A 26438-nucleotide genomic window follows, 5' to 3' on the forward strand; every position below is an offset into this window, starting at 1 on the left:
GTAGGGCTATCCTGAAAATATCTGTTTGCATATCTCTGAGCTTTATGCATATTTTCACTATTTTAATTTTAGACTAATCCTAAAGAACAGTGCTTCTGTTAGATACTAATTGGGAAGCTAGAACATCTTTCTGTACCGACTAATTCTATGGTTATCCTCATTCCTATTAAAGCCATATAATATCTTGCTTCATCTAGAACTGCTATCTCAATGTGAAATTATGTGGCCATCTTGTGAGTAATGAATATACAATGAATATACAATTTGGACAAGATTGGCATATTCATCTAGGTGAAATAACAAAATTTTCACTGCGGAGCTGAACAAGAAAACCTTGTTATTCGTTCCTTCTTTGAAGTGTGCTGTGGTGCTCCAATCTTGCACATAGGATAGTTGGTTTTTCAGATAGGATAGATGCAATGCATGTATAGATGGAAAAATCCTTTTGCTGCAGTGATGGTATTGCTAATAGGATGATGTTTAGAAAGTCCCCTGCTGCCACATGTCACAAGCTTGCATTGTCACTCATTCATAGTTATATCTTTAAGTGCCCTCTGGCTATACCACTTGACCTGAGTATTACTTTTGGTTCCTGTATCCTTCTTCTCTCTGATAGCCAGTTAACTACTTTTTCTTTATGTGAAGGAGGCCTGTATAATCACACCAATATAAATATATTTACCATTCCTTCTTTCCAAATTGATCCATAGTGCCTCTTTCTTGTCCTGCAGATCTTTCAGATCCTGCAATTGTGCAATACTGCATATAACACTACTCCTCCTCCTCCTTTAATTCCTACCTATCTTTCCTGAACAGATTATAGTCTGGTATAACAACATCCCAGTCAAGGCTGTCCATGAACCACATCTCTGTGATTGGCGCTATATCCAACTCACTTTCTTCCATCACAGCTTCTAGATCCAGAATCTTGTTTCCCATACTTCGAGTATTAGTATACTGTATATTGTTTTCCAGACATTGCCCCCTTTTCCCATCCATGTAGAAATATTCAGTGATTTACATACCTGAGGGCTTATACTCAGGGACTTCGATCACCCTGGAAAGACATATAAAGTCTGTAAAAATATTACTAAGGTTAGTGTGCATAAAACAATTGAGAGATGCCACAACAATCTGCTCATTCAGAAAAAAGTAATTACAAAGCAAAAGTTAATTATGCAAAATCACTGTCTTATGCATGCACAAGAGAAACACAGTGACCCCAAGACTATGTTAACCCAGTGTGTCGCAAACTTTTTAAGCTGCTGGCACACTAACCTCGGGTCTGTGGCTGGAAGGCACCCACGTGACAAAATCATGTTGACATCCACAGATGTGCAGATATCCTATAGCCGTGGCCCTAAACCTCCTATTACAACTGGTGGTGGGGGGGTGGGTACTGCAGAAAGAGAGGTGAGGAGAAGGAGCAGAGGAGCCAGTGAGGAGGAGAAGCACAGTCACTGGTTGACTGACTACAGGACGTGCTTCTCACCGAGAAGCATGTCCTGTAAGCAGTCAGCCAGAGCCTCTGATCCTCACCGGCATCTCAGGGCATACCTGAAATTCTCCAGGGCACACAGTTTGTGATACACTGTGTTAACCTAACAGTAAGAGGAGCAGGCCTATGAGGAAAAGCAAAACCTCAACAAGTTAAGACCCACTATTCTGGTACTAGTTTATATGGGATCACCATTATATAGTCTAATTCAGGTTTGAGGTTTTGGTGCTTAGTTATCTAGCGAAAACAGGCCGTTAGAACATTAGGACATTCCATATACATACAGTACCTGTTTCCCAAAAAGCATTCAGCAAAATAGCCATAGCAAGGGCCTATATTGACAGTTTATAAAGTCCCTTAGTCATTTATTACAGATGATAATTTTCTAGACCATGCTTAAAAGGAAAGGCTTTCATTAGATTTTACAGTATTTGAAAGCTCTTACTTTTTCTTACCAAATAGGAACTGGAACTGTAGGTCACCATTAATTGACACATCATCAATTTCCCCCAACAAAATTCTTTACATATCAAAGCACTCCCCATACATTCAACAAACCTAGATCACATCACTCAGCCCAAACATCCCAGAACTGATACCAGTTAGATTATCTATGATCCTATTCAGCAATCTATGCATGCACCATACATGCATTAACCTACACAAAACCAAACCCCCTTTCAAATTGTTAAACTTTCAGACATAACTTCATGCTGATCCTACATCTTTGCATTCCAAAGACTGATTTTTCTTATCATTCCCTCCATAGTAATCATCCATAGACATATTTCCCATATAACCATTAAAATAGAACCATCAGTCCAGTCAGCTATCTGCCATGTTTATTTAAGATCTCTTGCTCTCTGTAGGCCATGTACAGCCCATGAAACTTGGGGGTGGTGGTGAGGGAAGATGAAGCAGCCTAACCATTGTGATAAGCAAACCAAGGTTGTTTGTTGCTACAGTAAAGATAATTAGACACAATGACATATTAACCCACTTTAACCTTTTAAAAAGGTAAAATAGAGCTGTACTGGGGGTGAACTACATGTCCCATAATACACTGGGCTTTTCAGCTCAGAGCTGAAATAGCCTTAGGGAAGGGCTGAATGAACAGCAGTCGTCCCCAGTGGGTGCTGATGAGCAGCAAGGCAAACAGTCAGAGCAGTCAATGTATGCTAATTGCCCTGCTGATAGAGGGAGAAATAGGAAGGCTTGAAGCTTCTGGAAGGTTAGTGGGGAGGGAGAAAAGTTGCCTTGTTTGAAGTCTGGCAAGGGGAGAAACATCCCAGGGGCAAGGACTCTTGGAAGAAGTGGAGGATTTAGAATGTAATATTGCTCAACAACAAAGGAAGGAAATGCAGGAGGGGAAAGTGTAAGTGCTTTTGGAAGTCACTGTTAAACTAACATACCTCTCTGTTTTAGGATATAAAAGTTTATTTCTTTTGGACGTGAAATAATATTAATTGGGAATTGCTGATAAAAGGAGCAACTAAGCAGTGAAAAGAGAAAAGCCATCGTTAATAAACTTATCTCTCTGTTTTGGATAATAAAAGTTTATTTCTATTAAATTTGAAAGAGTTTTAATTGGGAATTACTGATAAAGGAAGCAGCTGAGCAGTACAAGGAGAGAGCCACTGTTCAAGAAATGTACTTCTCTGTTGGATTATAAAAGTTATTTCTTTTAAGCTGGGAAACTTTATAAGTTGTGAACTACTGACAGAATCAGTGACTGTGGCATGCTAGCTGAGGATCTCTTACCAGCTAAAGGCAGACTGGCTGCACTCTGTGCTGAGGACCATGTGGAAGAGACTGAGGGTCCTCATAAAGGTGAGAAATAAACTTTATACCATATAAAACCCTAATGGGAATACGACACCATCTATGGACCAACATTTTAAGGCACATAATTCAGCAAAGACAGGGAATTCTATGGTTTATGCTCTTGAGTTATGCTCATAATAGCTACCTTATGGGCTTAAATCTCGTGTTGCTTTCTGCAGAACAGATCGAGCAGCTTGATGGTCAAAATCAAGGTAGTTCCAGTTCACCCATGTCCCTCTAACACATTAACCTTTTATGAATAAATTACAATATAAAATCCAGGTTGAGTAAAGAGTGGCTAGTACATCCACATCTCATCCCAATAACATATTGAAAAATAAATACTTGAATTCATAACTTACAACTTGAAGATATCACAATTACAAAGTTCAAGATGGCCATTACCTAGTAAATGACAGCAGATAAAGACCTGAATGGTCCATCCAGTCTGCCCATTAGTTACACACATTATGAATTCATGATTAAATTGGGTTTTGTTTTGTTTTTCTTTAATAATTCTGGGCCATAGACCATAAAGATCACCTGGTACCATCCTTAGGTTCAACCAATGGAGTTGCTGTCAAAGCTCACTCCAGTCTATCCAACCATCTTGTAATTTGTGGAATGCATACCGTAAAGTCTGCCCAGTAACCTCCTCATGTTTCAATGGAGTTCCCATTGATACCTTCCCCAGCTCATCATACACCGAATCACCACATACTGTACATGAAACAGACTATGCATGTCTGCCCAGTACGGTATAGGAATTCTATGAGCTGAGCGTTAGAGAATTTACCTCTCCAGCCCACAGTAGAAACCTCTACCACAGCTTTGTAAAATAGGGATGAATCCCTTGAATTTTATAACAGTTTGTCCCTCTCATGTCCATACCCCTTTTCAGTTGCATGCTAAAACATTTACACTTTAATTTTTATAGAATCCTGCCTAGGAAGATGAACATTTACATTCAAATTGTTGCAAATTAGCACCAGTAATTGATTATTGGTACTAATTGGCACATTCCTCAATTAAATTGCCTGTTCAAATGGCCACGTGACCAAATTTGTATGTGTAATTTTCAGCACCTTATATAGATGTTGGGGGATTGTGTCTTTGGCAGTCAACAATTGTTTAAAATGCCAACCACCAGGGGTAGAAATATGGATATTATCTTTTTGCTGTTGTAGTTTCTATTTATTACCTTTAAAGTAGATTGAGGACACACTATTTTATCTCAGTGATGCATAATGCCCTATCTTTGAATCTTTACTTTGTAAGCTAAGGAAATATCTCTCTTGTGTGTCGGTCAATGCGAGAGATATAAAGATTCTAACAAAGAATCAAAGTACCTTTTTAAAATGTCTCTTATACAATAGGGAGAAAAGTTTTTTTTAAAAAAAACTTCTGTTGGAGAAATCTGCCTCATTTACTGTTTGGATTTGCAAACATATGATGTTCTTTTCTAACTTTGGTCTCAACAGGCAGATAACCCTCTATTAGAAGCTGAAATTTGACTTTTGGCAGGCTGTGTGCAGCTTGTGATATGCCAGCTGGCTGCCCCTAGACAAGAGAATTAAAAAATGATAGTATGAATTGTAGAACTCTACTTATGGCTGCACTGCTGGCATCATCTGCCCACTGCTGTAGCTATCATGTCTTTAAGTTAAACACACTGCTATTTCCCTCCTTTTAAAGCAAATAGAAAAAGATCATCACTGATTTATCTGATAGTCTCCCTGTATCCATGCTGCCTGTACTGTATATTATGAACGTAAGAAGTACTGTGCTGTTTATACTACATCCAAATGACTCCAAGCAGAAAATAAAAAGACTTAATCTAGATGAGCTCCTATGCTATGCTATATACAGTAGTTCATATATTATGCTAACCTCCATTCAGAATCTGAGTGGATTACAACAAAAAGAATTTCAATAGGTAAATTACAATTAAAGTATCATAAACAAAATCAACTCTTATTCTTATCAAACAAATAGATGTTCAAAGTCTTTCCAAACATACTCTGAGTTTATCTAATTCTTAATGGAAGGGAAATCCATGTTTTAACCCCTTGATAAAAAAGAGGTTTCCAAATGTGATTTAGTGAAATGGATAATTTAATTTCAGGCTTCTCTCTTTCCGAGCTGTAATAAATGTTGATGGGGAATTTAGCATATGAGCCATATGAAAGGAATTATCACTATGAATTGGTTTAAAAATTAAACAAGCTAGCTTGAATTGCATTCTCAAATTTACAGAGAGCCAGTACGATTTTTTTTCAATACTGATGACGCTCTATCAGATTTTCCCCATTAGAAAATTAATCTTACTGCAGTATTTTGTAAATACATCAGTTTCTTAGATAACTTCATGGTACTGTAATCTCTTCATATAATGAATTATAATAGTCTTGGCATGGTAACAAAACAGCTTGGGCAATACATCGGAAGCTTTGAGGATGTAAAATTGAGTGTGTTTCTCTTAGTCAATTTTTTAAATAAATTATTGCATTTAATTGGAGTTCAAAAGATAATTTTGAGTCTAAGATCACACTGAAGACCCTAGAACTATTTAAAATACCAATTTCTCTACTGATGGCAAAAAAGGGAAAAGATTGTTTGGTATCGAACTATAGCAACAAGAGGAAAATCCAACGGAGTCTGCAGTATACCGAACTAGGACAAACCAAACAAAAACTGCAGGCTATGTACAGGATACAGGCAATGTTTATTGTACCAATGATAAAATGCAGTAAATATACAACCTTATTACCAACCAAGAGACCCGACACATAGAAATTTTAAGCATTAATTAAATAATCTTAGAATTGACATTTACATTCATTAGGACCCCTGAGGAAGGCGTGTTATCCGAAACACGGATCGTGTCGGGTCCCTTGGTTGGTAATAAGGTTGTATATTTACTGCATTTTATCATTGGTACAATAAACATTGCCTACATCCTGTACATAGCCTGCAGTTTTTGTTTGTGTTGGTATCAAACTATATCATTTTGGTCTTTGATTTATTCAGCTTCAACAAATCATCTCATGCCCATTGATTAATTTAACTTTGATTTCTTTAAGATATTTTAGAGTATCATCACATTTGTCCAATGCTGTTCAGAACAAAAATACATCAGCAGCACATGAAAATACAATGTCTCTTAATTCTGATAATGCTGCTTCCATCATACTCAACAAGATATTAAAAAGGGAGGGAGGAAGAAAGTAAGGAAACCTGTGGAACCTCACATGTAGCAAACCAATCAGATGATACATCAGAATTTCTCCTAACTCTAAGCCCTTTTCCTTAAAAATCCTTACTGATTTGATTTTATTTCTGAAATGTATGTATTATGGTGCCCTTTTCTGAAATATACATTATGCTTATGTATTTTGTACGTTATGGTTTGTAAAAGTTAATAAAACATTTTTGAACTGGAAAAAAAAATCCTTGAAACCAGGTTAGTACTTTATTGGCAATAACCAACTCGCTTAGTCTACAAAGTAATTGTCTGTGATCCACCGCATCTAAAGCAGTGGATATAGCGAATTGAAGGAAGATCATCTCTGTTTACCTTTACCTAATAATATCTTAGTCTACAGCCTGGCCGCCCTGAATAGGGCCACTCTTACTGTCAGATGCTAAGCAGAGCCAGGCATGGCTAATACCTGGATGGGAGACCACCTGGGAATACCAGGTGCCATAGGCTGGGAGGGGGCCCATGTTAGGCATGAAAATATATCTAATAATATCCTAATATCCATAGCCATCTCTAAAAGTAGAGTTTCTGTACTATGAGCTGTTTTTAAAACCATGCTGTGAGTAATGTAAAATAGCAAATTTCAACAGACATTCAGTCAACTGTAAGCCTATTATAAATTCCAAGAGCTTGGCAAGCCATGGAATACTCACCGCTGGGTTATAATTTTCAAGCATGGATAGATCTGCCCCATTGATTTTGGGATAGTTGTTAAAGCTATTTGTGCTAATTCAGAGGGATATATTGCATTATTCAAAGTGCCATTCACAAATTCAGTTATCCAGGAAACTATATGCTTAGGAATATCTTTTAACAAAAAAAGACAGGTATCTAATGAATGACGTTTTAGATAATCTTTTTAGAAAACTGGTAACTGTACTTTCAGAAATTTTTGAGACATTTCACAATCTATCTCCATATACTTTTCCTTCATTACCATCTTCCCAAACAGCCAATGTCTGATTAGCAAAATTGGCAATTATATCTTGTCTAATGCTTTCGATCTTAGATTAAAAAAGAAAAATAAAACTCAGCCAACAATTTAACACTAGGTTGCAATTCAGATGGAATATTCTGTACCTTATCCGTTGTTGTCAATGAGTTGATAATTTGAAACAGACATTTTGAAGAGTTAGCTGCTTCAACTATAAGACATTCAGTATAATACATTTTAGCATTCTGAATTGTTTCTTTATATCTCTTAATTTCTTGTTCTGTCTAAAAAAACTTTCCCTATCAAGTTTCAAGTTTATTATTGATTTGATATACCACCTTATCATTTATTTCAAGGTGGTTATACAATAAAAAAAAATCAGGGTAAAACAGATAATACAATTAACATAACTAAACATCTCTCACTGTTCCCCTTCTACTCCCCTCTGCTATCCCCAAGTTCATCTCTTCATATCCCTCACAAATTGACATTTTCCCCTCCCTCCCTCCTTCCTTCTGTTACCCCATTCCTGATTCTCACATCCCTCCTTCCTTCCCTCATTTGAATCCAACATCTCTCTCATCCCCCATTCACTTCACCAAGACCTATATCATTACCTTTCTAACTTTTACCCCTCACTGAATTTGGAAATGTTTTCGGAGGGGCCTTATTTCTAGGCAGCATTCTGGTGGAAGTGGCATCTTGCTGCCAGTCAGCGTACCTGATGGTTGGCTCTCTTTGTCATGTTCCTTCCCCAACATCTACTCCTTCCACCCACCCCTGCATCTACCCTGAATTTTTTGTAACACATGACGGGCTGTGGAATCAATTCATAGTGTTGCTCTGCTGGCTACGGCATCTTCTTTCCTCTGTGACACGCCCCAGCAGACACAGGATGTTGTCAGAGAGGGCGGGCCGCAGTGGAAAGAAGACACTGGAGCCGGTGGCAGAGTGACACTGTGAATCAGTTCTGCTGCCTGGCAAGTGTTATAAGAAATTCAGGGTACATGCAGGGGGGGGGAGGGGGAAATCGAAGTAGATGTCTGGGGAAGGGACACAGCAGAGAGAGCTGACCAGTAGGTACACTGGCCGACAGCAAGATGCCGCTCCCTTTAGAGTGCCAAGGGCTCTGCCACAGTTGGTGTTTCCCTGCCTGCATGATCCCTGTCAGCCCTATTACTACTGACAATTTTTGGCGAGGCCATGGCACCTATGGTCTCTCCCATTCTGACGCCTATGAAACCACAGAAGAACTCTTTACTGTGAACCAACAAGGTAAATGCTCCCATGATCATTCAGTTCTGATGAGAGTCAGAGCATTTACCTCACTTGCCCACAGTAATCCATTCTCTTTCAAACCACCTACATTTCCTTTTAATTGTAGCTAAAATTTCCGTAAACCAAGGACTTCTTGTTCTTAATGAGGACTTCCATAAACCAAGGACTTCTTGTTCTTAATGAGGCTATTACATTGAGTGTTGACGTCACAGTAGAGTTCCAACTTAATGGATGTGTTTCAAGATGATTTTCCTGACTTTAAAAAAAAACAATCTACTTTTTACCAAAAATTCTCTGAATCTTTCCTTGCATCATATTATATTGAATCCCTGGCCTCTTTTGGACCATACTTTTTAAAATGGTCTTAGTTAAAAACTTAAAACATAATGATAGGATTCCCTTTTTGAAGCCCAACAAAAGATGATGGTCCTTCTCTTTTGGTATACATGTTTGCTACAAAATCTAAAGCATGACCTGTTTATGCGTAATTCCATTATTTTCAATGTTCATACCTAATAGGCCAATACTGTAAATTCTAAAAATTGTCTCAAAGCTATATCATTTCCATATTCCAAATGAACATTTTAAGTCGCCTAAAATCAGCATATTCTTAAAAACCATAACATGATAAGTTGTAATGTCAAATTAACTTTTGGCTGATCATATACCGTTTCCCTGAAGGTTGTTGGGGGTTTTCTTACTACTCTGTGCACATTAATGAGAGAGGGACAAGTTTGGAGTGAGGACTCCAAGATGCCAGGTGATTTGGGACACAGGCCTGGGAGAAAAGAGGCAGAGACTGGCATAAAAAACAAATAAGATGGGAAGGGAAAATACAATAGAGCATCAATGTGAATTTGATATGACCAAAATACTTACACTTTATGTTATTGGGTCAGAATTGCAAATTGGGTTACAAATAGCACTGGATATGAGAGAGATTTCTAAAACAAGAGTTAGAAGCTGTTTGTGCAAGAAAGGTCCCTAAAGATAACAGAGAGCATAGCTGAAGATTAATACATGAGACTGAAACATGCCTAGTTGCAGATCTTAGGACTAACAGTATTGAGCAGAGCTGTGGCGTGTGATATGTGCTTAGAGCCTCATCCATAGAACACTGGAAAGAAGTGTTACTTGGATGTTTCCTGCTGATATATTTCTCTTCCAGTCCAATGTAGAAACCATGTGAAGTTACTTATTAATAGGTCTCAGCAACAATTGACAGAGTATTATATGAAATTTGTTACTGACATCTGGTGTTGAGTCTGTGACATATAAATCAAATAGCAGAGTCCTTACAGGTCATTGATAACCAGCCCATAGCCTATATGGGAGAACAAAAATAAACAAAGATAGTCACTAGTTAGAAATAGAGATAAGGTATTATCCCCCCCTTTTACTAAGGTGTGCTAGCTGATTTAGTGTGCACTAACGATTAGCACACGCTAAATGCTAACACGCCCATTATATTCTATAGACGCGTTGGCAAATAATCATTAGCATGCGCTAAATTGGTTAGCGCGCCATAGTAAAAGGACCCCTATGGTATTAGCAGTAGATAAATAAGATTAAAGCTATTAGGTTAAGCAGTTTGAAGACAATGTTTTGCTTTAACTAGAGTAACAAAAAAGACTAGAGAGTTTTGAGTTTGTACTTGTAATATTCTGATAAAAGGTTCGACGCCGAACTTCTCCAATCTAAAAAGCTCTGCAGACAACTAGAAAGAGTCTGGAAAAAAAACAAGAGTTTAGAACACACTAAAACTGCATGGAGATACCAAATTAATCAATACAAAACCAAACTCAAGGAAAAACAAAAAGCCTACTACTCCAATATGATAGGCAAAAAAATCCCAGACACAAAAAAGCTATTTAATCTATTAAAGAACCTCACAGATACCAAACCTTACCTCTCCACCCAAGGTATCCACCCACCAACAGCCATCCACCTAGCAGACCATTTCAAAAACAAGATCAACAATATCAGATCTACATTCATCAACACACACACCCATCTAGAAAAGATAACAACAAACCCATCAACTAGCGAAGCCATCGTAGCAGACAGAAGCTGGTCCGATTTCCCAATTCTAGTCTGGTCGGATATGAACCGACTCTACAATAAATACAGCCATGCTTCCAGTGACCTAAATAATTGCCCCACCTACATATTATCAAACGCCTCCACCACATTCAAAACCAACTTCATGCTATGGATTCAAACCACATTGACAGAAGGCCAATTCCCACAGGACCTAGGAGAGATCTTAATCACTCCAATCATAAAGGATCACAAAGGCCCAATAGATAGCCCCTCCAACTACAGACCTATCGCTTCAATACCATTGTACGTTAAAACAATAGAAGGCCTAGTGGCACAATACCTCACCGAATATCTGGAAAAACATAACCTACTCTACCCCTCACAATCAGGATTCCGAACTAACCATAGTACAGAAACACTACTTGTCACATTACTAGATACAGCCCGACAACACATCAGTAAAGGAAAAAAAATGATATTAATACAATTAGACCTCTCCGCAGCATTTGACCTAGTTGACCACACCTTATTACTACAAATTCTCGACGCCATAGGAATCTCAGGCAAGGTCTACAAATGGTTTCAGGGGTTCCTCAAATCTAGAACCTACAGGGTAAAATACAATGATATCAAATCAGAACCATGGACAAATCCCTGCGGAGTTCCACAAGGATCACCTCTCTCACCTACGCTCTTCAACCTCTTTATCTCCTCCCTAGGAGCCACTTTAGATACCCTAGATGTCACATCTTTCAGCTATGCTGATGACATCACCATAATCCTCCCATTCGACCCATCAGAGACCACCACCACAACAAAGCTAGAAACAACCTTAGACACAGTAGAAAAATGGATGATGGATCACAAACTAAAACTAAATTCTGAAAAAACAAAATTCCTTTTGCTCGAAAAAGCCCAAACTCCTACCATCACTGAACTGAAAATCAAAAATACCAAATACCCAATACAACCCGAACTAAAACTCCTAGGAGTTACGATAGACAGATGTTGCACAATGCAGCCCCAGATCAACAAAACAACCCAGAAAGCTTTTCTAACCATGAGAAATCTCCGTAAAATCAGAAAATTCTTTGACCAAGCACAATTTAGACTAATCGTCCAATCCCTAGTCTTAGGTCTGCTGGATTATTGCAACTCCCTATATCTTCCTTGTCCAGCCACTATGATAAAACAACTCCAGACCATACAAAACACCGCCCTCAGATTGATCTACTCACTCAAAAAATATGATCACATAACAACTGCCTTCTTAGACTCTCACTGGCTACCCATACAAGCACGAATCCAATTCAAATTCTACTGCCTGATATTCAAAGCATTACACGGCTCTTCCCCCTCCTATCTAAATAACCGCTTAAACCAAATCTCCACCTCAAGACACAGAAGAACCTCGAACCCTTTCGCCTTCCCCCCACTCAAAGGCACACAACGCAAAAAAATGTTTGACAACCTTCTAGCAACACAAGCAGCAAAAATCAACCATTCCATCTCCAATCTTATGACAATATCAGACAACTTCAAAACATTAAGAAAAGAAATCAAAACCCTGCTTTTCAAAAAATTCATCCAAATATCTTAACCCCTCCTCTTTTACCTCCAGAAGATTCACCTACCTTCAGATAACCTTCCCCCAAATGACCCACCTTAACACCTTCCAATTAAACAAATACCATAAATAGATTGTAACCTACCCTCTCTAACTGCATTCCATATGTATTTTTCATACAGTTCTTCACAGTCAGTTTAATTTCCATCCTATAAATTCACATAGAATTTTTCTTTTTTCAACCATCTTTATTTTCTCTTCTTTATTAATTTCCAGGTACTTTAGTTAGATTGTGAGCCTTCAGGACAGTAAGGAAATTTTTTAAGTACCTTCTTACTTCTCATTTATAATCTTAATGTATATTTTCTTCAAACCGCTTAGAACCTAACGGATGTAGCGGTATATAAGAAATAAATTACATTACATTGTACTTTTTAAATCTATACTTAAGTTAGGACTAGAATATATAACAAGAGTTTTTAGAATATTAGTTTTTTTAGTAGGAAAACTTCAACATTTGTTATAATATTAGAATAGTATGTATTTCATTCTTATGTTGGACAGTGAAATGAAGACGTTTAAGGGAAATACCATATAAGGAGAGGGCTAAGAGACAATTTGCTTGCTTCTGGGTACAGTGTATGCATATTTAAATGCAACTTCAAAAATGTATATGCAATCAGGTTGGAACAATTACTATATAAGTTGTTGCCTTGGAATTTGGATTTGAGGTTGGTGTGTGACATAGCATAAGAGATACCACACGTCCCTCCGGCACAAACAACTGAGATCTGTGTCATTTTTGTTTACATAATAAAATTATTTTTCATTCCAGCCTTTGTATCTCTTTTCATTTTTTTATTTCCATATTTTTCATAACTATTATTATAGGGTTGGGGAGCCCTCAAATAAATCTGAGGGACCCTCATCTTTGATCGGCTACTTTTATTTTCAATGTTGGGGCTCAGGGTTGCATACAGCCTCAACAAGGTCTATAATATAATCCCTAATTTATCTCTCTGACTGGAATCGACAAAACCATTAATTCCAAACCTTCATCAATAATATTCTCTTATAGAGTTATATTTAAAATTTTTTAAAAAAATAATTGCTATACCACTCCCTCTTTTTGCTTGCCTAGGATAATGTAATGTTTTTTAAACCAATTGGACAAACATCTAAAATATGCTGTGAATGAAAATCAAGCAACCATGTTTTGGTAATAAAAGTTAAACCTATCTGACTGTCTTGTTTCTAATCAGAGCTGTTTTATTGCATATAGAACTAGCATTAAAATATAGACATTCAATTGATTTTATAATTCTCTTCATACCACGCATCACAAGTGATTGAAGGATAAATTAAACATCTACCCCCATTTACCATTCTATTTTTAATAATTGTCCTAAATTGCTTATTACCTATAATCACCTCTGGAACTTTCAGAATAGTTGTAAGGCAATGAATCCAATGTTGAGCTTCTAATTGGGAAGTACTGTAAAACGTTGCACTATAAGGATGTTGGAGCATGGACAACATCACTAGCAGCATAATTTAGAATAAAGAATAATATTGTAAAGAGAATTCGATTTTATATTAGTGATAGGAAGAAAAATGGGATGTATTTTGTAAATGACCATGATCTGCCAGTTAGCCACAGTGGTAGTGTTTATTGAAAACTTCTATACCCCTACTAATGACTGGGGAGTCAATTCAGAGCGGTTTGCATGAGCTTCTGTAATGGTGTTACAGTACAGAGTTAGTGTTATCAGAGATGGTTTTCAATATAGACAATTTACCATCCTACGTATATGTATACATTTACACCAGGGCTGCCCAAGCCTGGTTCTCGAGATCTACTGGCAGGCCAGGTTTTAAGGATATCCACAATGAATATGCATATGAGAGAGATTTGCTTACCAAGAAGGCAGTTCAGGCAAATCTCTCTCATGCATATTCATTGTGGATGTCCTGAAAACCTGGCCTGCCAGTAGATCTCAAGGACCAGACTTGGGAAGCCCTGATTTACACCATAATTAATCATCCTACTTATAAGCACATATATTACTAATATTGTATACTGTGTTCATCTTAGATTTACATATATCCTAATAATTCTAGTTATCTGTACTTTGTTTATCATATCCTCAGCAATTCTGGGTATCTCCACTGTGTTCACCCTATCATGTTCCTAGTAGGGACTAGCCAACTGTCTCTTTATGTTGCATTGTTAGCTAAAATAGTCTGTGAAGAAGATGGTTCTTATCCCTTTCTTGAACCTTCTGGTGTCCTTTTCTAGTTTGGAAAGGGAGTTCCACCACCTTGGAGCCATCACTGAGAACATTCTTGTCCTGACTCTTTTGTATTTGATGCCTCTGAAGGAGGATATTTCTAGCAGGTATTCTTGGCTCAAACATAGGATGCTTGCTGGTATATGGTAATGTAGGCTTACCGCCAGATATTGCAGTTCTGAGAGATAAATGAATCTTGAATTTTACCCTGCTTTCAATTGGGAGCCAGTGTAACTCTTTCAGAAGTGGGGTGGCACTTGTCTGCTTCAATTTTCCCAGTAGACATGTTGCTGCTACGTTTTGTATCATTTGAATATGCTTGATCATATACTTCGGAATGCCCAGCAGGATTGCATTGCAGTAGTCAAAGATTGAGACTACCAGAGTTATTATTAAATTAAACATTGCTTGCTAGTCTTAAATAAACTATAAACAATGTGGTATTGCTAGGTGATATAACATCTGCAGTTGCATTAATCCTACTCTTTTCTTGCTGCACTTTCATGTGTCAAAGGGTTTTGGGGAGGGGAGGGAGCATTGATACTGTACATTTTTAGAGCCATGTTTTTGCCATGTTTTCCCATATTTATGTATTATGTATACTGTATATGCATAAATGAATTTATTTATTTAAGGAAGCACTGCCAGGCAGTCACACCATATAGAAAGTATCAGGAATCTGAAACTGAAATACCAGTTCAGGATTACACTTTCCTCTTCCCTGATCTCTGTATAGGCATTGGAATAGGGGAAGCCACAGGTGCAATGGTATCCCCTTCCCTTTCTCCCTTGTGAGGTACTGATTTCTTCCTTCTCCCATCCCCCCATGAGCTGTTGAATTCCTTACCTTCCTCCATTGGATGTTGATGCTACAATCGGCATAACTGAAAAAGCATCCTTGCCAGCCAGCATGGGACCATGAGCATCTGCACAGGTTCAAAGCCTACTGACCTCCTCCCCCCCCTCTGAAACAAGAAGTTAGGAGGGAACAGGAGCCAGCAGTCACTGAGCCTGCACAGATGCTCAAGGGCCTGTACCAGCCGGCCATAGTGCTTCTGCAGTTATGCAGATTGTAGCATTGCTTCCCTAATGGAGAACAGTGAGGAACTCAACAGCTCATGGGGAGTGAGAGGAAGATAAAAGGTACTGATTATCACAGGAGGGGGGAGGGGATGAAAGAGAGAAATGCTGGACACCATGGAGGAGTAGATTTGTAAGATAGGAAAGGAGGAAAATGTTGAAACCTGATGAAGGGTGGAGATTTGAGAGGGAAGGAGATAAATGCTGGACATGGGATGGAGGGGTTGAAAGAAGGGGAAGGAGATGAATAAATATTGGATGCCATGTGAGAGGTAGGGAAGGGGGGAAATGATGGACCTCACGTGGGGTGTGGGAGGAGAGAGATGCTGAATAGTTGTGGGGATAGAATGGAGAGATATGATGGATGCCACAAGGAGGGGATGAGGGGTAGAGAAGGAGAGAGATGCTGGATATCATGGGCTGAAATGGTAGATAAGGGAAGGAGAAATATTGTGGGAATGTGGGCAGGGTTGGGGGATGGAGCTTGGGCCCCCAAACAAAAAAGTATTCCAGAGCCCATTGATGTTCTTCAAAGTCTAGCCCTACCTCTTCTTCCCATCTTGGTATATGCACATTTAAAAACTGCTGCTCCCAATTGTTTATATAATTGAAAAATCAAAATTTTGGTCACCACTTTGTATACTTTCTTAAACAGTTTGAAATCTGTTTCCAGATCCATCTAATGTACCCTCTTTAAGACACACAGACAATTCTACAACTGGGTGCATCAGTTTAGGCTCCCTGAAGCTATTCTGTAGGATCCTGTTCTGTAATGGCACCCAGGTATACTTAGAATAGTAGTGTTACCCTATATTGGTGTGCCTAATATTTGTATGTATGTGAATAAATGGATTAATCAATTAAAACAGGTTTAAAAATATGTGTAGAATGCTATGATAGTTTACTGCAATACTTTGTATTTCTGAGGAAGTATCAACATATAGGCTGATACAGAGCATATGGAAGAAGCTATTAGATCTTCAAATAGGCAGAGATAACATCATGTAATTTGCACTGCAGTGAATTATATAGTTTTAAAAGACATGTTTAGCCAAGTGCAGAATGGCGTCTTTCATGTTAGAATGCCTTAGAAACAGGAAATATGATAGCAGTTAAAAGTTATAATGCTCAGTTCTTCCATAGATCTTCCCTGTTGCAATGTCACAGAGCCCTTTGAAATCAATGTTAAAAGTTTTAATGCTACTGGGTAATACTATAGAAGCGTTCACTCTGTTATTTATTCACAGGTTTAAAAACTTGTTAGGTAGCTGGTCATGCCAGTTCTCTTAAACATTCTTCTTCTTTTTTTTGACATTCAAGTTGATTAATGATTAGGACTAACCAGCACACATAGGATATCAGTCAGGGAACTGCAAGCTCTGAGAATCTTGTTGACCTTGGGAATGACAGGCTTTAATGATATTGCATTGTCAAATCATTTGAGCAGGTAATAAATTCAGAGACAGACTATAAACTACCTTTTTATCTTATTGACATATTAATGGTTTAATATATAATCTTTAGCATTGATCTATCAAAGACTACGAGAGCATGACAAAAGAATGAATGACAGCATTAAAAGGAAGCACCCGTTCTGAATCTTCCATTGGCAGCTGCCTTGCTTGTCTGTCACACAGAACATATAGCTTCATTATATATAAATGCGCAGAAATAAAACTTCTTAGGCAATGTATGTAAAACATTTTTAGCTGGTTCAGACAATAGTGGTGCCAAACAAATTCAATTACTTTTATTTTTCTTTCATATTTTGGGCTCCTTTTACTAAACTGTGAAAGAGCTTTGTACTGCAAGCCAGTGAGGTAAATGCTCCGATGCTCATTCTATTCCTATGAGCGTCGGAGCATTTACCTCGCCAGCCAATGGCATGAAGCTTTTCCACAGTTTAGTAAAACCCAGTGTTTATGCCTATGGATTTAAGGATTACATATTCCTGAAAGCAGTAAGTTCTATTATGCTAATCCTTGTTAAAACACATTTGTTCTCATATTTAAAGCATATGGATGTCTCAAAGGGTCAAAAAGGATGTCTATGTGCTTAAAATATTCAAATCCCTATATTGCAAAGACAGAAAGGGGGCATTCAACACTGTAGTACATCCAAATAGCAAGGGGCCATATTGGGGGCATGTCTTCAGGGGCACTAGGGAGGTCCTCAAATATGGATGTCAAAGAACAATTACTGAAAAAGAAGAAACATCCAATTCTAGGTATTTCTAGGAGAGCATCTTTAAACCTGCCAGAGACTTTTCCACTCTATGGACTTTCACAACAAAATTCAAATTTCTGACCAACTGACTTTCCCACCAAAATTCAAATTGGTGGACTGCCCTGTTCCCAATCAGGCCAGTGAACCCACTATTTACAAAGTCAAACAGACTTTAGAGTAGAGAATTTACAAAGTCAAACAGACTTTAGAGTAGAGAATGAAACGGGGACCATTTATCGCGGTAAACTGTGGTTACTGCAGTAAATCCGCAGTAATGGTATATTTGCAACTGGTTTACCACAGGAATGGGGACAAGACCTTTCACTGCCCCATGGAAGCAGTGAAGTGTCTTGCTCCTGTGGTAAAAAAAATTGTGTCCGTGTCAGACTTGGCATCTCCTCCCCAGCTCTTCTTGGGCCTATTTTACCTTCAGGAGCCAGCCATGCCAAGATGAAGATAGAAGGAACCCAAAACCAAAGCCTGAGACCAATGTGAGACCAATTACCAGACAACAAAAGGTAGAATTTTTTTAAAATATATTTTGGGATTAGAATATTTCAGATTTTAAATATGTATCCTGCTAGAGTTGATATTAGACATAACTGGGAACTGCAAAGCCCAGGCTGTATTTCTTTAGCTTCCAGCTGGCTTAGGGCTCTCTCTCTGACCATGGGGCAGTTGCTCTAGTTGCTCTCCCCTAACACTATTCCTGCCATGTGTGACTGAAGTATTCTGTTAGCTTGATTTTTCTATGTAGCATTCTGTAGTAATTTGGTTTGTTCAGTTTTCACAATAGTGGAGGGGATATATGTGAAAGGGAGACAGGGGTTTTGTTGATCCTTGCTCTGTATTATTTGAGTTTATAAAATGACAATTGTACAGAATAATCTCTTTTTATACTTTAATAAAATATATTCAGTATAAAATCATAACTATTCGAGGCTTGTGCGGATGGGATTTGGCAGCCTGCTCACGGGGACGGGGCAGGGATGGGGACGGGGCAGGAACGGTGATAAGTTTTTACCATTTGTCATTCTCTACTTCAGAGTATACCCTGAAGAAAGCCACAGCATGGAGGCTGAAACATCGGTTTCTACTTGACAAGATGCAGCGAGACTCAGAAACCTGCAATGTATCACTTCCATCATCACTTGTACTCGAATCACCTGATGTACCTGCAAAAGCCAGTTTCTTAGTCTTTAATGGATATGTTTGTACTTTCTTTGTCCATGAATATATACGGTCAAGCTGATAATCTAGCTCATCTCTCTTCAGTTTCTTAATTTTCCCTTGTTATAAAGTATCCCGAAAGGAATTTGTTTTTTAAGTTCATCCAATTTTTTATTGAACTTATCCACCCTGTGAAACATTCAGCCATCACACCATGCACTGTCCACAACAAAGGTCTTCTTCAAGGAAGCTCCACTGTTGTCGGGAGCTGCCCAAGCTGAGCCGCTTTGATTGCCGATGCCACAAGGGAAGGAGTTGGTGCAGGCGTGGGTGACCAGCTCTGCCCCCAACGGCCCTTGCAGCGCTACTACTTTTAAAAAAAAGTTTTCTTCTTTAGAGCAGCTCCACTGTTGTCAGGAGCTGCCCCAGCTGAGCCAATCTGACTGCCGATGCCGCAAGGGAAGGAGTAGGTGCAGGCGTGGGAGACCGGCTCCATTCCAGCTTTTCTTCAGGCAGAGGAAGAAAGAATAAGTCCTCCTTTTTGTCCCTCTAACAACCACCAAAAGAGAAAACTAGATCCTAACCCACAGAAATTCATCCCACCAATCCCTTGCCTCCTATCTTTCACAATGAAAACAATACCACAAAAACAATTACAAACTATCTTACTGTTCACTCTACTCCTAACAAGCTGGAAGGCAGCAGCAAACAACATCTCCCCATTACCAGTTATTTTAACTGCCAACAGAGTTCACCACCCAGCCAGGAGAATCATTGTAGACAGAAACATAACAAACTGCCAGACCTGCATGCAACACATCATTACACCAACATGGGGGAGAAAACCAACAAACCCACCCAGGACCAATCCACACTCACAACCAAGATCACTCATCCACCCAAAAATGACTAACAATGCTCAAACATTACACCACACTATCATGTGCCTACATAAACATCAGAGCTCTAGGCCCAAATATAGAACGCATAAGAGACTGGATAGAAACCGAGAATCTAGACTGCCTCTTCCTCACCGAAACCTGACTTTGATCCCAGGATTATGGAAGTTTGCCTACAGGGATACAAGATAAAGGTGGTCTGCAGAGAAAAAAAAGAGGAGGAGACCTGGCCACCCTAGTTAGAAACTCCCTAAACTTAAACATACTTGACAAAACATCCACCCCATACATGGACCTCATAGCTTGTCAACTATCATGCACCACACTAAAAGTATCCATAACCTGCATGCTCTGCTACATAACACCAGGAAACTGGAACACAGCAAGACCAGAATTTGAAGATTTTATATACTGAAACTCACTAATGGCAGTATACAACCTAATCCTAAGATCTAAACCTCCATCTCGAAGACCACTTCTCTAAACAAGTAGAAACAAGTATCTTACCTTGAAGCCTTAACCTACAAGATCTTACACCCACAAACCACACATGAGAAAGGCCACCAACTTGACATCGCAGCCTTCATGATGCAACAGCCCATTCTACCAGAGATTCACACCTCAAATGGAAATTGGTCCCGATCTCTCTGGTCAGACCACTGCACATACACCTTCAATATCAACTGGGCCAAAAGCAAAATCAAACCAAAATCCCAAAGCTTAACCTATGAATCACGTAAATACATCAACCCCTCCATATTCTGGAATAAAACAGATGCAACAGCCCAAGAAAGTACCGTATTTTCGCGGATATAACGCGCACCCGTGTAAAACGCGCACACGGGTATAGCGCGCAGAAACCACAATATTATGTATAAAAACTTTTGTATACCGCGCTCACGGGTATAACGCGCATGCTGCCCGACTCTCCTCTGGCCACCCCGACTCTCCTTTCGCCCGCCCCGACTCTCCTCTGGCCACCCCGACTCTCCTTTCGCCCGCCCCGACTCTCCTCTGGCCACCCCGACTCTCCTTTCGCCCTCCCCGACTCTCCGTGCGCTGTCCCGACTCTCCGTTTACCCGCCCTGCCCTGCCCCCCCCCGGCAGGACCACTCGCACCCCCACCCCAAAGGACCGCCGACTCCCCGACAATATCGAGCCAGAAGGGAGCCCAAACCCTCCTGGCCACGGCGACCCCCTACCCCCACCCCGCCCGCCGCCCGATTCACCCCCCCCCCCCAGCAGGACCGCTCGCACCCCCACCCCGAACGACCGCTCGCACGCGCTCCCACCCGCACACGCGATCGGAGCAAGAGGGAGCCCAAGCCCTCTTGCCCGGCCGACTCCCCGACAATATCGGGCCAGGAGGGAGCCCAAACCCTCCTGGCCACGGCGACCCCCTACCCCCACCCCGCACTACATTACGGGCAGGAGGGATCCCAGGCCCTCCTGCCCTCGACGCAAACCCCCCTCCCTCCCTCCAACGACCGCCCCCCCAAGAACCTCCGACCGCCCCCCCAGCCGACCCGCGACCCCCCTGGCCGCCCCCCACGACACCCCCACCCCCCTTCCCCGTACCTTTGCTAGTTGGCCGGACAGACGGGAGCCAAACCCGCCTGTCCGGCAGGCAGCCAACAACGGAATGAGGCCGGATTGGCCCATCCGTCCCAAAGCTCCGCCTACTGGTGGGGCCTAAGGCGCGTGGGCCAATCAGAATAGGCCCTGGAGCCTTAGGTCCCACCTGGGGGCGCGGCCTGAGGCACATGGTCGGGTTGGGCCCATGTGCCTCAGGCCACGCCCCCAGGTGGGACCTAAGGCTCCAGGGCCTATTCTGATTGGCCCACGCGCCTTAGGCCCCCACCAGTAGGCGGAGCTTTGGGACGGATGGGCCAATCCGGCCTCATTCCGTCGTTGGCTGCCTGCCGGACAGGCGGGTTTGGCCCCCGTCTGTCCGGCCAACTAGCAAAGGTACGGGGAAGGGGGGTGGGGGTGTCGTGGGGGTCGGCCCGGGGGGTCGCGGGTCGGCTGGGGGGGCGGTCGTAGGTTCTTGGGGGGGCGGTCGTTGGAGGGAGGGAGGGGGGTTTGCGTCGAGGGCAGGAGGGCCTGGGATCCCTCCTGCCCGTAATGTAGTGCGGGGTGGGGGTAGGGGGTCGCCGTGGCCAGGAGGGTTTGGGCTCCCTCCTGGCCCGATATTGTCGGGGAGTCGGCCGGGCAAGAGGGCTTGGGCTCCCTCTTGCTCCGATCGCGGGTGCGGGTGGGAGCGCGTGCAAGCGGTCGTTCGGGTGGGGGTGCGAGCGGTCCTGCTGGGGGGGGTGAATCGGGCGTCGGGCGGGGTGGGAACTATGTAGAAAAACTTTTGTATAACGCGCGAGGGGTATGCGCGGTAGGTAAAAACGCGTATAACGCGCGCGTTATATCCGCGAAAATACGGTAACCCCAAAAATTTAATCTCACAATGGTGCACACTAAGTACAGCTATCCTACATGAGCTAGCCCCAGTACTAACAAAAACCAGAATCATCAGATGATCAGACAAATGGTTCGACAACAAACTACTTCTACTCAAAAGACAATGCAGACGACTAGAAAGAAAATGGAGAAAAAATAACCAAGAACACACAAAAACATCATGGAGAAAGCTAAACTAACAATACAAGTAAAAGCTAAGAGAAAATAGGACACAGTACACCAACCAAATAGGCATAGAAGTTCAAGACACAAAAAAACTATTCCAATTACTAAAAGAACTCACAGACACAAAACCCTACCTGGCCAATAATGACACTCTACCCCCTTCAGCCACCCTTCTAGCCAAATAGTTTAGAAACACAATTACAACAGCCAGGACAACCTTCGCAGGAACCCCAATCCACCTTGATGAGATCACAATACCCCCCACAGAAAAAGAATCAGCTGCAGCAGACAGAACCTGGTCTGACTTCACCATAATACAATGGTCTGACCTAAACAAACTCCACAAAAAATACAGCCATGCAGCCTGCAACCTCAACCCTTGCCCTTCATACCTGTTAAAAGCCTCCAGCCCCAAATTCCGCACTCTCTTCATACAATGGATATAATCCTTGCCCACAGATGGCCTTTTCCCACACGACCTCAGTGAAATCATCATCACCCCAATCATAAAAGACTCAAAAGTAGCAACAGATCTACCATCCAACTACAGACCCATAGCCTCAATACCATTATATGTCAAACTAATGGAAGGCCTCATAGCTGAACACCTCACCAACTACCTAGAAAACCACAATTTACTCCACCCTATACAGTCTGGTTTCAGAACCAACTACAGCACAGAGACATTACTAGGTTCCCTAATGGACACAGCTAGACAACACCTCAGCACAGGCAAAAATGCTGGTTATACAACTAAATCTCACTGCAGCATTTCACCTGGTAGAACATGACATTCTACTACAAATACTAAAAACAATAGGAATCATAGGAAAGGTGTACCCTTGGTTTCAAGGAGTCCTACAATCCAGGACCTACAGAGAAAAATCAGAACCATGGTCCAACCCCTGCGCCATACCCCAAGGATCGTCTTTATCCCCAACACTCTTCAATCTCTACATTGCATCCCTCAGCACCTGCCTAGACAAATTAGGCTTAACTTCTTATAGCTATGCAGACGACATCACCATCCTCCTTCCTTTTGATCAACCAACACACTCCATGACAGACAAACTAAATAGAACACTAGAAACAATGGCCACATGGATGAAAGAACACAAACTAAAACTGAACCCAGACAAAACAAAATTTATACTTCTCGGAAAAAACAAAACCCCAACCCTAACAAACTTAGTAATAAACTCAATAACATACCCCATTCAACCCACCCTAAGACTTCTGGGAGTGATAATAGACAGAAGCTATACCATGCAACCACAAATCAACAAAACAATACAGAAATCATTTACAGTCATATGAAACTTAAGGCAAATCCAAAAATTATTCAACAGAAAACAATTCCAGCTCATGGTCCAATCCCTAGTCCTAGGACTTCTAGATTACTTCAACATCCTCTATCTCCCCTGCCCCGCAGTCAGGATAAAACAACTGTAAACAGTACAAAACACAGCCCTGAGACTGATCTATTTGCTGAAGAAATACGACCACATCACCGCCGCATAACTCGACTTACATTGGTTCCCAATACAAGCAAGAATACAATTCAAATTTTACTGTCCACTATTTAAAGCCATGAATGGAGACAGCCCAGCCTACTTGAACAACCGCCTTATCCAATCTACCACAACCAGGTAAAGGAGAGCCCAGACACCATTCACGCACCCCCCAATCAGAGGTGTCAAATGCAAAAAAATGTACGATGGCCTACTGGGTGCACAGGTAGCAAAACTTGACCACCAATCTACTGATCAAGACACCAGACTACAAAACTTTTAGAAAAGAAATAAAAACCCTGCTATTCAAGAAATTCATCAAGACACCACGTCTGCAAGAAGCATTTCAATCCCCCGAAGTAACCCGCTCAACTATGTAACTCTTCCAGAATTGTCCAGATAACTACTTATGTAATCTGCCCTGAACCGCAAGGTAATGGCGGAATAAAAGTCATTAATGTAATGTAATATATAGGTTGCCCTCCCTCTATAGCCAAAGCACAGATTCAGAGGGATACCCCCATCTACCCTCAAAAGTCCCATTGCCAACCCATATATTATGCACATTAATCATGGGTTGGCATGCAGGCACTGATATCAGTGAGGGGCCTGAAAGAACTGGCATGATGATACCACAGCAGAAATCCTCCCAAACATATGTTTTGTACCTCTAATCCAGTTTTGTTACTGCATCATGGAGCTGCCTGCAGAGGTGGATAGAAGATATGGGGAAGGCCAATCAAGGTCTGTTTACCCCTACCAGTCAGCTATAGACCTTATATGCATGGGCCATCATCACTGGTTCAGCACATCTACACATCACATCCAAGCCAGTGCCTCCCCATCCCAGAACTTTCAACAGTTTAAAGTTTGAAAGTTTGATCTTGTGTTCCTGTATGTAGGATAACCTCACATGGGACAAACATTCACCATGTCCATGACTCCAGTGTCTTTTGCCATATGACATTTCATTAATTATATACATCAATGATGTTTCTCAGCCATTGCACACAATTCCTGACTGTCACAGTACCTGCAAACTGCTGGACAACTGCATTGGTATGCTGGCCAGGTAGAATGTGTATAACTGACATACACACTTTTTTCATATACAGGTGCCCCCTCCAGCAGGTGATGAAGCCCAGTAGGAAAAAGAGGAGTGAGAGGAGGACACTGACCAGGAGGAGGAAGGAGAGGCTTCATAAGCCATGGATGTGCCCAAACAGCAGAAGGCAGAGAAACAGCATGCTGTGCCACCTGGTGAGGAGCAGGAGGTGGTGAAGGAGGGTTCTTTGAGAAATCCCACCCTCATGTCCACAGGGATCCAGACAGTAGGGGGAAAGCGGTCCTTCATCAGATACAGGGAAAACAAGATATCTACAAGGACATGGCAGCCTTGGAGGATATCCGCACAGGCCCTGCATGAGCCAGGATCAACACTAGCTGAACCATCAGCAACACCTACAGTGTGAGATCTTGCTGCATGTCACATAAATTCTTCATGATATGCAGAAAGAGCTCACCAGAGTGGAGGGGTTATTGGTGACCCTAATCAGAGAGGTGCAGATTCTATAGGAGTAGCAGCAGAACTCTCAATGAGGCACATTCCAAAAGTCAATAAAAGCATTCTATTTGACAAATTCATCTCCTAAACAGAAGCCTCTAAATTATATATTCTCCCTCTCTCTATCTCAATATAATTTTGTTGTTTTTTGCTGTTCCTTTACCTATTTCTCATGTAACCCTCTCTTCTTACACCTTTTATTTTGCTGATTGTCCAGCCTTCTTAGAATGTGAACCGCCTAGAAGTCTTTCGACTATAGCAGTATAGAAAAATACAGTTTATTATTATTATTTACAAGGACAGAGTTGCCAGGGACTGAGAGACTGAGTTGTACATAGTTTTACAAACTGTTTATTATTTGACAGAGCAAAATATATTACATTTAAATATTTCATACACAGCTCTGTGGTTCCTTTTGTTATTTTTATGTGGTTACAATAAATATGGCACGCATTGATGACTACAGCTGTGTTTACAACAGTGATAACATATCCCCTGAGGAATGGAGACGGCACAAGGATTCTGTGGTATGTAATAATATTGAAAAGTGTATGCATTCTTTAATGAGAAGGCAGTGGATAAGCTGAGTAGAAGGATGGATGCTGAAATTTCAGAATTTTTGGATTTGGAGATTTGTTGGTAGTCTATGATTTGTTA

The 26438-nt window shown here is 40.9% G+C and overlaps 1 protein-coding gene and 1 long non-coding RNA gene across 3 annotated transcripts in view; one reads left to right on the plus strand and one right to left on the minus strand.

Annotated features, from left to right (window-relative positions):
• The window catches only part of PCDH15 (protocadherin related 15), a 2123136-nt gene that overhangs the window by 65348 nt on the left and 2031350 nt on the right, over window positions 1-26438 (plus strand). The window lies entirely within an intron of this gene.
• Window positions 1-26438, minus strand: part of LOC117358985 — a 178224-nt gene that overhangs the window by 39472 nt on the left and 112314 nt on the right. Inside the window, exon 2 of the long non-coding RNA XR_004539138.1 lies at window positions 1026-1076. This is a non-coding gene — a long non-coding RNA (uncharacterized LOC117358985). The remainder of the gene's footprint in view (window positions 1-1025; window positions 1077-26438) is intronic.

The sequence above is a fragment of the Geotrypetes seraphini genome, chromosome 4, assembly GCF_902459505.1.
Source record: "Geotrypetes seraphini chromosome 4, aGeoSer1.1, whole genome shotgun sequence".
In the NCBI taxonomy this organism is placed as follows: domain Eukaryota; kingdom Metazoa; phylum Chordata; class Amphibia; order Gymnophiona; family Dermophiidae; genus Geotrypetes; species Geotrypetes seraphini.